The 18,304-nt window shown below is 39.8% G+C and overlaps 1 long non-coding RNA gene across 1 annotated transcript; it reads left to right on the top strand.

Annotated features, from left to right (window-relative positions):
• Window positions 1-10,648: 10,648 nt before the first annotated feature.
• On the top strand, window positions 10,649-15,293 carry LOC138722984 (uncharacterized). The gene is made up of 3 exons (XR_011337789.1): window positions 10,649-10,823; window positions 11,826-12,781; window positions 13,817-15,293. It is a non-coding gene; the product is annotated as an uncharacterized lncRNA (long non-coding RNA).
• The last annotated feature ends 3,011 nt before the right edge of the window (window positions 15,294-18,304 follow it).

Genomic DNA, 18,304 nt, shown 5'->3' with positions numbered 1-18,304 from the left:
CCCTCGTGGGTACAGGGGGAACAAAACCTGCCCTGGATTATGCAAAGTTTCTGCAGAGACAAGAGGAGCTAATCTCTTTGTAAATTATATGAATTGAAGTAAGTTATTTAACAGCTTATTCCCCCAGGTAGCCAGTGACCACTGTATGTCCCTGTTATTTAATTTGACAGTTAACCTTTCGAAGGCTGGTAGTCATTTTAGATTAACCTTTGTATCTTAAAAATTAGTAAGTAATTTCCTTCTGGTTAATTTTGTTTTAATTGTAAGTTTTCCCATGTATTTCCAGAGGTCATCTCATCTAGAACATTTGTTCATCCTTTTCAGTGCATCACTTTGTGAGTCAGAGTTGAGGGGGTAAGAAGGAAGAGAAAGGGTTGCTAAGAAACTGGAAAATATTATTTAAGTAGGTAAGATTAACTATTTTTGCCAGTTTGACAATTATAATACAATAAATCTAGAAACTTTTTCATGTATGAGGGCATGCACATTAGCAAAAATATTTCTATAACAGATAAGCATCTTCTGAACACTAGAATGTTAGTAATTTGTCAGGTTTTCTTTTAATTAAAACTGTGAATATAGTTCATGCTCTGCTTGATTTGGTGTCAACATTTTGGATGGGGGCTAGAACTGATTTTCTTGCAGATCTGTTGCATTTCTCAGGACAGCTGATGAAGTGTGCCTTAACATTAAGCCCTTGAACACACGGGGCTTGCTTTTTTCAAGATCAGTAAATCAACAGATATTAGAGTAATAGCCCTGATATGACTCAAGACTTCTAATACTTCTGTAAATGCTCTCTTTACCAAAACTGCATCTATTTTGCCTCTCAGAGAACCTGCTTTAATTCATTGCATCATTACCGAATTAGTCCACTGTAAAGTGAATTAAATTATTCTAGCTAGAACACTTTCAATATTAATATTTTCCTCAATGAAACTCATGAAATATTTGAAGTGTTTCAACTTTTTTTTTACAACTTAAAAGTCTGTCTAGTCTTTCCCCAAATCTTTTTTTTTAATCTTTTTATTATCAATCTCTCCCTGGAAGAATATGTAAATTTGCATGGGTTAAGATTATGTCTCCCAGAGTAACAGATATTAACCAGGGAAGATCTTCACCAACCCCTTTACTAGGTCAAATACAACCAGCTTTGACACCCCCCCCAATTAATCTCTCAAAATAGAATTGTTGTAAAAGTAGTGTGAATTTAAAGAATTTACGTGCAGTTTAAAGTCAGCATCCACCAAAAATCACCTGCTAGGTTATGGCTCATGCACCGCAGGATGCTCAGGCAGTCTGTTCTCACCCTGTCCTACCAGATTACTCTGCAATGAACAGGGGCATGATAACCATGCATGTTACAGAGCTGGGCTCAACTCACACAAAATACAAGTGGGTTTACAACAGTAAAAATGGTTTTGGTTTTCTTTTCATAAATTTGGATAGCGAATAGTTTGTTAGGAGACTGATTGTGATAGATTTTTCTCAGAGTTGCTCTAACTCAACCTGTTCACCAGGAAATATTCAGCAGAAACCATGGTGGATGTTTGCTCAGGAAGATCTCCATAAGTTAGTAGCCCCATCCCTCGCCCCTAACTCAAGAATCTCATTCCACCCCAGTAACATAAGAAAATGGAGCTCAAACTGGGCCTCTGTCCAGGGAGGACTAGGAAAAGTTTATTTCAGCAGTTGCCACTGCTGAATACATTTGCTGCAATGGTTGAGGAGGAGGATGATGCACCACAAAGGCATCTGCAGAGTTAGGACTAGCTTGGGTACACTCAATGTAGGCATTGGAGTAAAGGCCAGCGTCTTCCTAGTGCATAAATACGAATGCATGAATAATTTTGTTGCTGTAAAAAGGATGACCACAGCCTATGACACCTACAGGATACTATAGACTGCATCCCTATGCTTTCATATCCGGCTCATATCCCACTTCCTTGCCCCAGTGAAGCTGCATTAAGCTGCACAGAGAGTGAAAATAACCATTGTGCTTCCTAAAACCACTCATAACTTAACGTATTTACCTTCAAGCTTTAATTCCTTCTAACTTGCCTATTTTAATAAATATTCATGACACTCAATAAAACTAAAACATCAATGAACAAAACAGATTCATATGAAATTTTCCCCAGGGATTAGGAATGGAGAGGAAGCACATCTGGTACAGGAGAGTCATGTTGCTAAATATGCTCAACTTCCCCTCTGATAGGTGAGTACAGCGACAATCTAATTTATTTGTAATGTACCTAAACGCTTCTTGGATCAAAGCCTGAGGGATGCAATGGAAAAGGCTGAAAAGTGAGAAAGTCTGGTCAAAAAAGTTGGTAACCTTCAAACATATATTGTAATCACCATGGCAGTGAGAGCTCGAACTCTCTTCCCTGGGAATTACCTCAAGACAAACATGGTGAGAATGACTTTGGAGATGGTGTGAGGGAAAGCACACCCTGAGAAAGAGGAACAGATGCGTCTTTAGACTTCAGCATTCCTCATGCCTCTAACTTCACATGCCCTTTACACAATCTTTCACTAATTTTTCTACACTGATAATCTATAGAAACTAATTACTCAAAGTTTTTTAAAAAAAATCCTATAAAATGCATAATGCCTGATATCTGAGTCACAAGCACAGTTAATGTAATCTAACACATATTGCAGGAACCTACTGCACACAGATATTACCAATTAGCACATGATTTTAACAATCAACATTCATGCAATTAATAGAACACTTCATATTCCTTCTAATTTTGAGCTCTGCATGAGCATATGTTATCATGACGGAATGTGGGATCATTTATTTATACTGGAAGCAAGGCTCCACGTAGAAAGCTGAGATGCTGAAAGTTAGCCTGAAAGTGAAAAAGGCTCAGTTTTTTGTTCAGAAAGGAACACTTTTAGTCTGATCTCTAAAAGCTGAGCTGAGCCCTTACCTTCTTGCTGATCCTTGCTGTTTGTAAACTTCTGGAGAGCAGACTGGGTCCTGATTACAGCTGGAGAATCCAACATCAGTTAATCAACAAGCACATAAACACTTCTCTCTAGAATTGAAAACTATTATGTAAACAAGACTTATAAAAAAAGAAATAACCATAGTGTCTTGCTTAGATGTTTTTCCATCCAGCAATAACAGTAGCTGAAAACCTTCTTTTCCTTAAGGTGTTTATTAATATACTTCATTATGAATACAGAAAAAGAATTATACTTAGAGGGCAGATGAAGAGCTATGTCATAGAGAGATCAAGCCCATATCTCCCCAATATTTAGACACCCATTTACACTGAATTCCATAAGATTTAGGCATTCAATACCTTTAGGATCCAGTCCTGTCTATTTTCCTTGCAGCAGGGGAAGCAGGGAGGTGAACACTTGTTTCCCAGAGTCCCAGCAGTTACAGGTCTACCTTGTCTCTCTCCTCGCTCTTTGGTGCTAACATAAGTAAAAAGCAACAAAAACTTATTTTAATTATTGAAGTCATAGATGTGTTACCAGCTCAGTAAAGAGAGGAGATACTTACTAAGAAAGTGGGGTTTTTATGCATAGACTGCAAGGAATCACACGGTGCTGCAGTAGCTGGAGTGGCTATATTCCCTGTCTGTTGCTGAAGAGAATAACGTCAAAACACCGCGGTTGCGCAAAACTTTGCTCCAGAACACCCTCACATCTTCAGCTGCCTGGTTACAGATGTGTCCCACAGGTATTTTCTGTGACTCAAGACTCTCCAGTGAGCCCTCACAGCCAAGCTCACCCTTCAGCAGCTCCTCTTGTGAGCGTGAGTGCAAAGGTGTGCCATACCTACACCCTACCACACTGATCTTCCCTTTGGCTTAGGAAGCTACCCAGTCTAATTTTGCTCTCAACAGACTCTGAAGAATGCAGCAAGAGTTGTAAGTATTGGGAAGTTCTCACAGAAAAGGTCATGTAAGATGAGGCATCGGATGGCAGGAGCAACCACTTTCCTTCAAGCTGCACGGTGATTAACCCCTCCTCACCTTTCCAGCAGGTTAGTGTGACAGTGCTGGATTCCCTTGGGCTTTTGCTTTGGGAATAGCTCTAAGCCCCTGCGTCAAGAGGCTGTGGATGCAGGGAATTCTCCTCCAGCAGCAGAGACTGAAGCAGCTGCAAGAGCTGCAGATGTAGACTGTAAATCATTGTGTCTTTTCCTCTTTCAGGACAAGCTCCTGAGAGAATTTGGTTTACCACACATCTGACGTGTATTTATGTGTTGCAGAACAGGAGTAAAATAGCGATTCTCTGGGTATAACTGTATTTCTACAAAATGACAGAGGAATATTTATGTCCCCCATCACTGCCTTCCCCCTCGAGGGAGCCTTCACAGAAGCATCACCTTTTGGTCCACTGCTGTTTCAAACAAGAACAGATTATAGTAATCTATAGGTGGCTAAAGAAAAGAGAGATTTCACCTGTGGCTGCATCTTTTCTTTCAAGGGTTTTTCAACCAAGTGTTGGTAAGCAGGGTGGTAAATGCTCTCTGAAAGCACTTGTGTAACTTTTACTCTTTGAAATAAGTATGTAGTTAAGTCAGGCCAGATTCCCATGATGACCAGGGAAGATGCACAACTGTAGACAAATTTTAAGAAAAAAAGAAAGGTCTCAAATTCAGTTTGCCGGAGGTAGCTTCAGCCAAGGTAATAGAGCGGCACTAGTGTCACTGACAGGGAGGTAAACTAAGCGTAATGGTTTTTTACACTGACTAAATACATTAGCAGTGACCTTCCTGCCAAAAAAAAAAAAATAGCAACCATCAGGAGATACTTTATTCTTCTGATATCAATTGTAAATATGTATTTTTCTTAACCATTATTTTTACTGAAGGCTTTGCTGCATAGAGAATCCAGGGGGAACTGAAAATCATATAATCGTGCAGGTTGGGGAATTCTCTAAAAATACGTAACCATGGCACCCTTGTCATTACCAATCAAGTAATCTTGATAAAAAGTAAAGTAATTAGCCTTTGAGAAGAGCATAAAGCTAATTAAAAATGACAACTTAGTCATCTCAACAAACAACAGCGCAGAACCAGTCAGTAGTTCTAACTATAGCACAATGCGATAACCTGACCTGCCAAAATGCCTTGCCTCCAAGCCCATTAAAAGAAGCTGCAGTTCATCACAGTGAAACTTTGATAACTGCTTCCTTTGTTTTAAAATTCAGATTTGCTTCATCTGTTCTCCAATATTTCTCTTTGCTCTCTGTGTTTCATCATCTTTTACTAAAATTGCTCACTTATCAGTAATTTTTATAATTTAAATGACTGAAACTCCTGTGGTCTCCTGAAAAGAGACTATAAAATCCAAAGTATGTGCATATGCATTGTCAGAAAGATTTACAAGTTGCAAATAATGTCTAGTCTCACAATTAAGTTACTTGTTCAGAATTTATAAATAATAACCAGAAATACAAATAAAACACTGGTCTCTCATTTTCATAGGTATTTGGAGTTCTATCCTCCTCTAGATGATAATGGCAAGGTATTAATTAATTTCTATGTGGAAAAGAGTGAATATTTCTTCTTTCCTTGACATCAAAATCCTCAAAAATGACACATATTCAGAAAATTATCTGAATTGCCAACACTTTTCTTAGCAGATATATTTACTCAGGTTGCAGGTACTGAAGAAAATATATTACTATCATTTCAAATAACAAGATCCTACTAAATAACTCCTAATATAAACATAGGTATGTATTATGTATATAATTACTTATATTACTTACAGCCAGGAGTTCATGGTACTATATTCCTTAAATCTGAGAGCTCATTTGCTTTAAGAATTCACGTGCAGTAATATAAGGCGTGTGCACATAACTTAGGCTCCATGAAGCTTCGATGCATCTTCTGAACTCATACCCACAGTCTTAGATTTAAAAATGACCAGTTGGTACTATCATGGGCCAAGCATGAACACTGATACCTTCAACAGATCCAGCTGAGTGATGCTGACACTTAATCATGTTAATGTAAGTTCTTCAGCCACACAGAGGAAATACAGTTTTGATCCTCAGCGCAGGGATTGACTGGAATAGAAAAAGAGGTAGAAGAGATTATGATTGGGTTTTGCCTAGCCCATACTAATCTTTGACTATAGTTTAGGTTCCTTCTTGCCAGGAAAGAACAGAATAACGATTTAGAGAAGCCCTTAGGCTGCTGGAACACAATCCGTAGGAAGCAACTGCAAAACAGAATGATTGCAACTCAACACAAGAAGTGAAAACTTAAGCTCCTTTGACTTACATTATATATGAATACACGAGTTGGTAAAATAGTTACAGATGTGTATCTAGACCAAATAAAAAGACCTTGTCACCATGGAGAAAATATGTATCTGCTTGTGCTGCCCTATTTCCACTCTTAAGAAACCTTGAAGCAGAAATAAAATATTTGCTTATATTTTGAACAAATGTTGGATGAAAGAAAACTCTGAGCAGCCGTGAACTAGATAAAGACCTTGATCCTGCTCTGTAATGCATTGTAAGGCACAGTTCACGAAGGCCAGCTCTGGCTTAGGAAAGCAAGTCTCCCTAAGCTTTCTCTGCAGTCGGTCCATCCCCAGATATTGTAAATAAGTATTATTCCATTTGAATCCATGGAAGCAGATAACATACACAGGCTGAACAACTTAGTCTCTGGTCCCAAAGCTATACATCTTAATAATTCTTCATATGCCAAATATAACGACACTGGACACCTTCCTGAGCTGTGATTTGCAAGATTTTAATTGAAAATATTTTCAGTGTCCAACAGTCCTTCAGATGAATTCCATGTCACAACTTTGGTGTAATTTTGGATGATTCACGAGTGTTTTCTCAATTCGTGAAAGTGGTTTGCTCAAATGTATTTGTAAACTGTTGTGTTTGTCTTAAAAGAAACTTTCCCTAAAACCATTTTCAAAGGTCTTCAAGGAAACAGAGTCACTTTTCATAAGCCTGCTGGACAGGAAGGTATTTTGGTCTCAGTGTCTTACTCTTTGGTGTTACAGGACATTAAGGAAGATAAGAGAAGTGTTGCTTTTCTCTTCCTTTTTTTTGCTTTCCCCAAGAAAAAAAATTAAATTTTTACAGGGATGAGGTAGTAATTTGTAACACCTGCAAAGAGAAACCATCTACTTGATCTTTTGACATGCCATTTCCTTATACAGGGAAGGTGAAGATGAAAATAAGATATTTATGTGATAATGAAAGAAGAATAGAATAAAATCTCCACTTGCTCTTGTACCTCTCATCAGACCTACAGGCTCTTAAACTGAATTCCAAGTTTAACCTGGACAAAGAAACGGAAAAAATACACTGTAGGGAACAAACCGCATTGGCAGTGGAGTGGATTCAATGACTTAATAGTTCTTTTTCCATCTCTGATTTTGTGATACTATTTATAAAAAGGAAACAAAACTGACAGGCCACTCTGAACAAATTGTTACCACAAACCAGTAGCAACCATCAAAACTGGCAAATGTCGCTTTAAGAATTGCTTGGCTTGTGGAGCCAGGGAGAAGTCTAACAACGTATCTCTCTGAAGGTCCTGGGCTATGTTTATTTCCCATATTTATTTAAAAGAAAATCAAAATACTTTTAAGCAAGTCTCCTGGTTCCAAATTTAGGAACAATTGAACAAAGAGGAATCTACTAATTCCAGATGGAGTGCATATATTCCCTTGGCACTTATTACTTACCAAATGTTTCGGAAAGCAAACACATGACCTAAAAGATTTTGTGAGTGTGGGGTCCTCAAAAAGCTCTTAACAAGTCATGTATTTCTAACTGTATTTACTTTACCCACACACAAAACCCCACTTCGTTTCCCTTTTTTTTTTTTTTTTTTAAAGCAGACAATGATCCCTTTAGAGACGATTTATGTACGATTCATTTACCCCATAAGGCTGGGGGCTTTAAAGGTGTCTCTTTGAAAGGCTTCAGCTGTGGAGCATCTGCTCCCTGTGTTAATACCACCTTTCCTGGCACTTCGGTTGTCGCAGGTGTTGCTAACGTGGGATTCTCCTGTCCAGCAGTGCAAGAAATAAGCATCCAGAGATGGTTTCTCGTCTCAAAGATGCAACATAATTAATTCATTTTTTTTATTTGCTAGTTTTTTAATCCAGTCTTTTGCACATACCCAGTTGTCCACCAGCGTCTTACGCATTGGTACGAAGTCCCCCTCTCAAAAGACACCTCTAGGCAAATTAATATAGGATCGCTTGCACGCATTTCGTATTCATTACTGAGATGCTTTATATTAATTTCATAGCAAAATGAGCCTGATGAATACAACAAGGAATATTTTAGTGAGTATTACACTACATTACTGCAATTGTTTCCTCCACAAATTAAATACTTTGGGAAGAGTAGAGTAGAAAAATCTTAATTTTAAGGCAGTTTGACCAAAACCAGTCCTTTTTCAGTAGCTTTCCAACCTGAAGAACACAAGACCTTATAGCAGTGGCAGAGACATTAGCTTCTTTCCCAAGCTGCTGTAGCTGTTCAGCAGTGCATGTAGCTCCACGGAAGCAGTGAGCTTGACCTGTATAGGAGTGAGTGCTGCTATGGGAGATGTTCACTAAAGCCCTTCATTCTGAGACCGTGGGAAGGCTTCACATCTATTCCACTGCACAAACAGAAATATCTCAGTGATGATTTTCATAACACAGGTTGCCTCTTCTCCCAAGTGACAGGGGACAGGACGAGAGGAAATGGCCTCAAACTCCACCAGGGGAGATTTAGGTTGGACATTAGGAAAAAAATTCTTCACAGAAAGGGTCATTGGGCACTGGAACAGGCTGCCCAGGGAGGGGGTTGAGTCCCCTTCCCTGGAGGTGTTTAAGGCACGGGTGGACGAGGTGCTAAGGGGCATGGTTTAGTGTTTGATAGGAATGGTTGGACTCAATGATCTGGTGGGTCTCTTCCAACCTGGTTATTCTATGATTCTATGATTCTAAGATCTTCAAGATTTCAGTTGCTGATTTTCTTCTGCTGGCGGGACGAGCCCAGTCCTGCCAAAGGGGCAGAATCAAGGGGAGGAGGCTTCGGTAAAAAGTTTGATAAGCAAGCAGGCTTAATTATCAATTGGAATATTTTTCTACTATTATTTTTAATATCTTAATAACACATCTTTTCTTAAAATGCCTTTCCACTGCTCTGAAAGGAAAAGAATAAAAGCGTGCCAAAGAGAGTGAGTTGTGACTAAGAGAGACCTAAAAGAGAAAGAACTTTCCATGATAGTATAAACAGATAAGTATAATTTAGTCTTGAGTTTCGCACGAGCAATATGTCATCCTTTCAAGCTTTTTGATCTTCCCCCCCACCCCTTTAACTCTGTCCCTTGTTTTAAAACCCTCACCATCAGCTATGCTGTAATCCTTTCCTTTGGACTTGATTGGATGTCATTTTTTTCACAGCCAAAGACTCAGACTAGAAAGAAACTGAGGGGAAATGTTATTACTTCAATGCAAGTATCTACAAAGTGAAATGCCTCTGCTGACAAAGACATACACCCAATCTACTTGTTCAGTAGCTCTTCTCTAACTGCGTGCGGCGTGACAGTCCCTAAAGTTTTAGCACTGCCGGCATTTCTCTGCAAATCCTTAAGCTGCATCAGCTAACTCAACTAGACACATTATTTTACATTTTTAAGTGAAATGCTTTTTGTTTTTATTTTAATGAATCCCCTAACTCCAAGTTTAATTAAACTCATGTTTTTTAATTAATTACCAACAAATGCAAATAAGGCCAACTACACAAACATGTATTCACCGTTCACTGATAGATACATAGGTTTGTGGGGTTTTTTAATCCTGAAGTGTCAGGATTGTAAAAATCTTAAAGTCTTGAGGGTTACAACCCAAAAATTATTTTCACTTGGGGCTTTATAAGAATATCTTACCAGTGTATGACAGGGAGAAAAATTACTTAAAGGAACAGAAAACAAACTGCAGGTTCTTAAGCTTTACTTAAGTTATTCTTGCTAAGTAACAGTAAAACTCAGTGGAATTAGACCTCTGCATACATTATTATAAGAGAATAGTAAAATACAAGAATTTCTCCATTGTAGTTGTTTAACTGCCCTAAGTGCTGACAAATACAGATATGGATTCATTGAGTGCCCTCACTAAATATTTAAGTTTAGCTACAATAGAAGCTCTAAAAGGAAGTTCAAGAGTAAGTAAAAGGAAGTAAAAATGTTCAAGTAGCAAACTTCAGAGCTCTGAAACCCAGGAAACCCAAAGTGAAGATAAGTAATGCACTCAGGATTAAGACTTGGAAACTATCTTCTGGTACTTGTAAGTAGTGCCCATGGCCAGCACCTGGGGACAGTACACAGTTGAGTTACCATCTTTACTATGTAAGTATTACTCTTTTCTGGAGGAAATATTTCAAAATCTCATAAAATATTACTCTGAAATGCCTTAACTTCTCTGACAGTTTTTTCGACTTAAAGCACTGTAAAAACAGCCTGTCCTTTTTCCAGAGTTAATACATGGGATTATTCAAATCGTTAAAGCAAGGAGCCAGGAATATTTGTCTCTGTTCTCGTCCTAGAGCTGACATGGATGAATTTGGCTATGTTCACACATCTAGTTCAGCTCACTCTCAAAGTCCCAGAATGACTTGAATCCACACACAAAGGTCTCAAGCTTGCTTAAAGCATGAGCCCGGTGCTTGAGCTCTGGCCCTCCTGGATCACTGCCCGGAGCTCAACCCAGTGTCCTGGCCCTCTGCACTGTGGACATGAAGTAAAGCCAGCACTGGAGTGCTCAGCAAGACAGTCCTCTGGATGCTGTATTTTCCTCTCAAGTCAGCAGGTAAGAGCTGTTTTTCCTACATGGCACAGGAATATCTTACGTGCAGCTGAACTGCACACCTAGGGAAAACATATTCTGCAAGTGTGGCAAGCCTTCATGTTTCCACTTCATTTTATAGCTATTTAAAAATTATGTTCAGGGTTATGTATATATACATACACCTCTACATGCATTCTATATCACCTCTTCTCCTTTTCCCACCCCCAATTATGAGGCAGATTTCTCTCCCATTTACCATGGGTGGGAGGAGCAAGTATCTTTTCCCCCACAGAGGGGTTCACAACCCAATAAAATGCAAGATATGAATGCACAACTTTGTGGTGGTGCTTCTTTCCCCACCAAAAGGAGAGATAAACAACTTGGAGGGGAAATTAACAGCTTAGCGACCTGCCTATGTAGATACAGCTTTTAGGCTAGTGGGAATTTTTCCAGCTTTCTGTCCCTTCATATCTCTAAGTAAAAAGTGGGGGAAAAGTCACCCTTAACGATCTTATGCAAAAATTTAATTATGTTTAGCTTATCTAATTGATGTATTATGAGCAGGACGGTTAGAAGATGTCATATGTGAAAAGCTATTTGTTGTGTTTAAAGCTATTTGTGCTCCCATCCTTGGGAAAATTCCTCACGTTCCCTGTCGTGCTGCACTTAGAAATGATCCTATCTTGATTGCGTTCCAGTTACCCCGTGTCAAAAATAATCAGGAATAGGAAAGATAAAGTGCAAGAGTGTTCTGTGGAAGGCTGCAATTCCAGCAACTCCTCCTTCCCCTATTTGTCCAGCCTAAATATGTGAAATCCTTTGGAAAAAATAAAAAAAAAATAACAGAGCAGTGTCCACCCATCTCCTGAGCAGTTCCTGCAGTACAATAGTCTGTAGGCAGCCGCCTCAGATTTATAATCAGAATTTCAAAGCTTGAGAAAGTCCTTAAAATATCCTGCGTCCCCCAGCCAATTCTTTAAAAAATGAGGAAACAAAGCTATTCCTTCCTTTGCTTTTTCACAGTTTCCTTTCAGCCCATACGTCTGCAAGAGGTGTGGAGGACGCCCATATGCCACGCTCCCTTGCACGGGGAGCCCGGAGGTGCGCGGGAACCCGAGCTCCCACCCAGACAGCCCTTGTCAAAAAGAGCTTCAGCAAGAAGGGGTTTTCCTTCCTTAAAAAATATTGCAAACAGAAGATTCCCATGTTTGAAAGGTCAGAGGAAAAAATATAATGCACTCATGAAGAGACAACCTCATTAATCCTGTTGTTCTTGGCCCAGTCAGTAGAAGAAACATAAATGCTGTCAACACTGCGCTGCTAGATAAAGGATAAAAAGTGGGAATGAAATGTTTTACTGCAAGGACTGTTCTTATGGTTTGAGAACATTTCTGGAAATAACCTGAGCTGAGAAAATGTTCCCTAGGAGGAATACATGCTGTGGGAAACAGTGTGGAAGATAAAGTTTGGTCAGTGACCTTCTCACTATTCTCTAATCACGCAGCACACACTGCTCCAAAGAGAAAAAAAGAAAAAGGGATACCATGCAGCAAGAGACACTTTACCTTCCCTGTATTACATGAACTGGAGTGGAAAACACAGGAGTATCATAAATCTCTATTTCATGCTTTCAGATACTGTAGTGAAATGATAATCTTCTGTAACTCGCAGGGGGAAAAAATGTGACTTTTGGTTTAGGGCGTTTTAATAGCACAAAAGGCAATACACCTTCAGTGAGCATAAAAACAAATGACTAGAAGTTGCTAAAAGGGGAACGTGCCTTTTCGTCTGTGCAACATTAGAAACGGAGAAAGATCATCACATTTCTCATCCAGACCCAGGAATGACAAAGAGGAGGAAGATGCAAGGCTACCTCTGCAGTGCAGGCACTTCCCAGGGATGATCCATCACAGAAAAGCTCAGTTTAAATACTTGCATGGTAATGCAGCAGCACTATTCAGATACTGTATCTGTGCAGAGTGAGTAAATATTAGTATATGCGGTTACTCCTGGGAAGATTAGGGAGTCATCAAATATGGATGTCCCTAGTGCTCTGCACACACTGCAGGTATTGGAAAACTCCTACCTTTAGACATTTTCAAGGAATATCAATTTTAATCCTTCTTTTTTAATTTTCACTTTGTGTCCTTCCTTCAAAAACAATATTACTGCAATTACTGTCTCTAAAAGGTAGTTATTGAGCACTGGCGTTACAAGCACAGAAATGCCAAAGGTTTTTTTGGTTTCGGTAGCACAAATCTCAGAAGTACAGTGTGATCTTCCTGAAATGACATCATTGGGGTAATGCCACAGCACAGAAGTTAGCTAAATATTTTCCTTGTACTTATCAGCTACTGGTTATTGACAAATATGCTACCTAGAGTGCTAGTGCAGTGTAATGATGTCATTACTGGGGAATAAACAAGGCAGCTGCAGTGCATTTAAGCTGCAAAGAGGGAAGATTTAGATTAGATATATTAGGAAGAAATTTTTTACTGTGCGGGTGGTGAGGTGCTGGTCCAGGCTGCCCAGAGCAGTGGTGGCTGCCCCATCCCTGGAGGGGTTCAAGGCCAGGTTGGATGGGGCTTGGAGCCCCTGATCCAGTGGGAGGTGTCCCCTGCCCATGGCAGGGGTTTTTTAGAAATTGGAAGGGTTTGGAAGACCCTTGGAAGGGTTGGAAGGGTTTTAAGATACCTTCCAACCCAAACCTTTCTATGGATTCTATAGTTCTTGCAAAAGAGTTTGTGTATCCCAGATCTTTCAAATATTTCACCAATCATCATAGAAATAATCGCAAAAGTGAGCTAATTCAGCCAAATCACAGGCTAACTCAAACTTTTCAAATTACAACTAACCTTATTTTTCCTTAGAAAATCCTTAGAAATCAAGGGAATGAACTGAAGAGAATGAGACTTCTTTCTGTCTTCTTCACTTGCTCGTTTCCAATCGGACATGAAACAGAAAGGGTGTAATAAGCTATTCTCTTATTTTCCTTCCATCCATCTGGAAACAAGAACTACCAGAAGTCTGACAAGAAAGCCTGATCTCCAGCCAGATTTCTTGAAATGTTAATAGGAGTTCTTTATTCAAAAAGCACCTTCAAAACTTCTTAACTATCAAGAAGAGAACCTCAGATGTCTCATTACCTACCACAATATTCCTGGAAAAAGACCAAGAAGTGCCCTACAGAATTCTCCTGCTACAGTATGTAATGAAACCTGGATACATAAAAATACTGAGATATAGCATACGCAGCCATGATAATCCTAGTGAGTAGAGATGAGATTAGGAATAAAGCCTTTTAGAAAACCTTCAAGAGATGGACAGTGGGAAACAGAAACATAAGAAATTTTCTCTCGTGGGCTCTGCTGAAAATAAATTTGCAGGGGAAACAGTATTCCCTTTGCTTACGTGTCAGCTTTTCGGCTGCAAAACAGAAATTTCTCGAAGACTCCCTGATGATGGGGGAACATCACCAGCCCTTCAGTTAGGTACGCTTCAGCTGCAAAATGAGCTCAGGACCACACACATTCTGCAAAGGCTTTGAGGGGTGGCACACTGCAAAAATGGAGAGGCACCGGGAGCATTTCCCTGCTCCATTTTGTGCAGCGAAACTTAATGGCGCTATCGACATCTTCTGTGATATATGCCCTGTGATCAGTGTAATTACTGTATGTCATCACCACCATAAATTTACCCAGCCTGAAACCATTTTAAACTTAAACTGCATACTTAAGAACTACTATCCACCTCCTTTTTGTAAATTAGCTATATGATTTATCTGTGGGAACCATTTCAAAAAGTATACATTCAGAAATACATATACCACATGATGTCTTTTCCATATGGCATCTCATAATTATTTTGCTGTGTGTGAACACGATGAAAACAGTTTCATAATTCTCTAAGGGTTAGGGTAAATTATTTCAATTAGACATATTTCAGAGCAAACATTACCTTAGGGTTTATTAATAATAGTACCTGAGAAGGAACAGCTGCCTTTTAAGCAGTGAGAGCTGTCAGCTTCTCGCTGCCCCCCCTGTAGCACCCCTTTTGTGACTCTAAAAAAGTGGCAGATTTTCTCATGCTTTACCTAAACAGAGAACTTGGCAGCAGAGACCTGGTTGTAATCCTCAGCAAGGGAGCTGGTGGGTGGATTTTTTTCTCTATAAACTCTTGTATAAACCACACCAGTCTCCTGGTATTTATTTTGTGTAATGCTGGAAATCATACACAGATCCAACAGGCCATGTAAAGGAGTTTTGTAACTTCCTGAAACCCTTTCAGGCAAAACCTTTTCTCCAACAGCAGTCCCAGGTCGTCAGGATATTATCACCATTCTTTAAGGTTCCTCATCCATTTGTAATAGTGTAGCTTTGAAAAGATGAAAAGCAAATCTAAATTACATCGGCTAATTATTAGGAATCACTATTAGAATTATTAAAAAGAAAATTAGCTCCATTGTCAAGGTATATGGACTGTTTTGCATGGACACGGCTTACAAGCATCTTGCTTTGCAGTTTTAGGTGCTGTATTCCTCATCTGTGTGTTTTTACATAGTAATACTGTCATATGACATACCTGATCGTGTGATGACACCCCTCTGCACAACGTAGCCCATCTGCTTTGACATACCGCATCGCTCACATTACTTCACAAGTGCATCTGCATCTCTGCAAGGAATACTTATACTTTACATACAAATGCCTAAGAATCATAGAATCACCAGGTTTGAAGAGACCCACCAGATCATCGAGTCCAACCATTCCTATCAAACACTAAACCATGCCCCTTAGCACCTCGTCCAGGCATGCCTTAAACACCTCCAGGGAAGGTGAATCAACCCCCTCCCTGGGCAGCCTGTTCCAATGCCCAATGATCCTTTCTGTGAAATTTTTTTTCCTAATGCCCAGCCTGAACCTCCCCTGCTGGAGCTTGAGGCCATTCCCTCTTGTCCTGTCCCCTGTCACTTGGGAGAAGAGCCCAGCTCCCTCCTCTCCACAACCTCCTTTCAGGTAGTTGTAGAGAGCAATGAGGTCTCCCCTCAGCCTCCTCTTCTCCAGGCTAAACACCCCCAGCTCTCTCAGCCGCTCCTCATAAGACCTGCTCTCCAGCCCCCTCACCAGCTTTGTTGCTCTTCTCTGGACTCGATCCAGAGCCTCAACATCCTTCTTGTGGTGAGGGGCCCAAAACTGAACACAGGATTCAAGGAGTGGTCTCACCAGTTGATACAAGTCCTTAAAATGCTGAAGTGGAAGTGTGCTAAGAGCCAGTCATGGAAAATCCCTGCCTCTCCTCACCCCACGATAGTTGCAGAAAGGTGAGTGAATTGACCCTGAATACAAAGTCACTAAATCTGGGTTGAAAAAAAGGACAGAGTTAACGTTCGTTGGCTAATAAATAATGCAGGTACAATCACAGCGAGGGCTGGTGTGACTCAGTACTTGTTACAACCTGTGGGCTGGAACAAAATTATTGTGGAGCTATAGATCTCAGAGTGGGAGGTGAGGGCATCAGTCCCCCCCATCAATCCTGTTTATTCGAACCTCATGCATGGAGGAGGGATAAGACACTCTGTGTGGAAAAAATAAATATTTAAACTGAGATACCTCTAACAGATCTGTTAAAGAGTTTTAAAATGAGCGTGCAGAGAAATCAGCTCTCACCTTGAGTGTTAGACTTTGAATCCAGCGGTCCCTGCATGTCTATGAAGAGTGGATTTTAATTTGTTTAGCATATCACTGCTACCACTAATATACACACAAATAGAACAAAAAGAGAGAAAGGGACGTACTTACATGTAAAACTGTAGGTATAACACACAGGTACAAACCCATGTTTTCTTACCAGGATATGTAAAATTCTTAGTTATGAACTGGTCGAACATAACTGTTCTACTACATCATTATTGTACTTTAAAGTTTTCAGTTAAGCTACAAGGGAAATAAAAACATTTCCAAAGAGAAAAATTGATTGGTAAAAGGTAACCAAGCTATAAAATATTTCCTTTTGGTTCAGGTCCTAGTATTTTTGCCTGGCTCAAGTGCAGGAAGTTCTACAACTTTGCAGAATATTTCCTTTGTGAGAGAACAATCACGTCTGGCCTTGAAATCGCTACATAGAAGACAAGAGAAACCATTTGCTTCATTGCCCTTCTACAGTTTAATGAAGCGGGTGGGTTTCCACAGAGCTCTTTGCCTGTGACTTCTCCAGGAGGAACCCAGCCTGGTCCCACCCCACAGTGACCAGGAGGCACATTCTCAAAGATCCTGGGGCAGACTCTTTCCTCCCACTTGCTCATTCTGCTAGAGTGCATAGAAACCCACAGGAAGCGAAAAAATTAAAACCCTAAGACCCTATTAATAAATTGAATAAACAAGCTGTTTTCTAATGTTTTGACTTTGAATCTACTCTCTCTTTTCGGGAAGACTTTTCTCAATCATGGAAACTTCTAATCTCTTTGTCCATGTCATACAAGGAGAGGATGGATCTCTGACCTTTGCTTTCCTCTCTGCTTAATCCCATTATTTATTCTCTTTTGCTCCGTAACCAGTACAGTTCTTACGCTTCAAAATGTTTTAAAATCTCACATTTTTCTGAGTTCAATTTTTTGGACAACTCTCCTGAAGAAAAGAAGCTTGCATGTTGGTTCTCTCTACCAAATCTTTTCTTCCTTAACTATTTCCAAATTCATTGGCTTATTCCAATCTGATTCAATAGAGTGGTAGAAACTCTGAAGATAATTAAATTCTTGTAAGTTCTGCAAACATTGGCAGCTGGAGACAGGTAGGGACTTGAAAGGGGGTGCCTCTGCTGCAGGAAAAGATGCAACATGAGGTACTACAGTAACTTTTCTGCTGACTTGATACTGGCCAAGAGGCATGCATGGGTTTGTAGAGCTACTAGTCTCTCCTGCAATCAGCAAGTCATGGGGAAACTGAGGCAGAGTCTTTAGGCTGTATGCAAGGTGACTGGAGGTAATGCAAGATGCTCAACGGTAGTACCTGGTGGGGTAGTAGGGAAATGAAGAACCAGATCCATGGGAAATAAAGCTTTGGTAATTCTGAATCTCATGGTACAATGTTTATTTTGTTGTCCTCATTTCTGCAAGTGCTGGTTCTCTAATCCTTGTTTCACCCATTTTCTTCAGAGGAATATAAAAAAGGAAACTGACACGAGAGAAGAATTTTGTACCAAATTCCACTCCTTACGCATAAAATCTTGTCATTTCCCTGTAGCTTTTAAACCTGAAAGATGACAACAACAATGTAGTAAATGCTTATATTTGTATTTGTCTTTACATCAATTTCTGGCACATGGCAGGGCTCATGCTACTCTCGTACCTGTTCACGTTAACATGGCACGAGTGCCTTGGGTATATACTTGTCCTCAACAATTACACAATATCCCCTGTCGGCTGTGGGACTGGGCTGGGATTTGGGAGACAGACTTCCATCTGTTAGTAAAAGGTTGTGGGACTGCAGAAAGTTTTCTTTTTTTTC

The sequence above is a fragment of the Phaenicophaeus curvirostris genome, chromosome 7, assembly GCF_032191515.1.
Source record: "Phaenicophaeus curvirostris isolate KB17595 chromosome 7, BPBGC_Pcur_1.0, whole genome shotgun sequence".
NCBI lineage: Eukaryota > Metazoa > Chordata > Aves > Cuculiformes > Cuculidae > Phaenicophaeus > Phaenicophaeus curvirostris.
The sequence above is the reverse complement of the archived record's forward strand: the minus strand, read 5'-3'. Positions and strand labels throughout refer to the sequence as shown.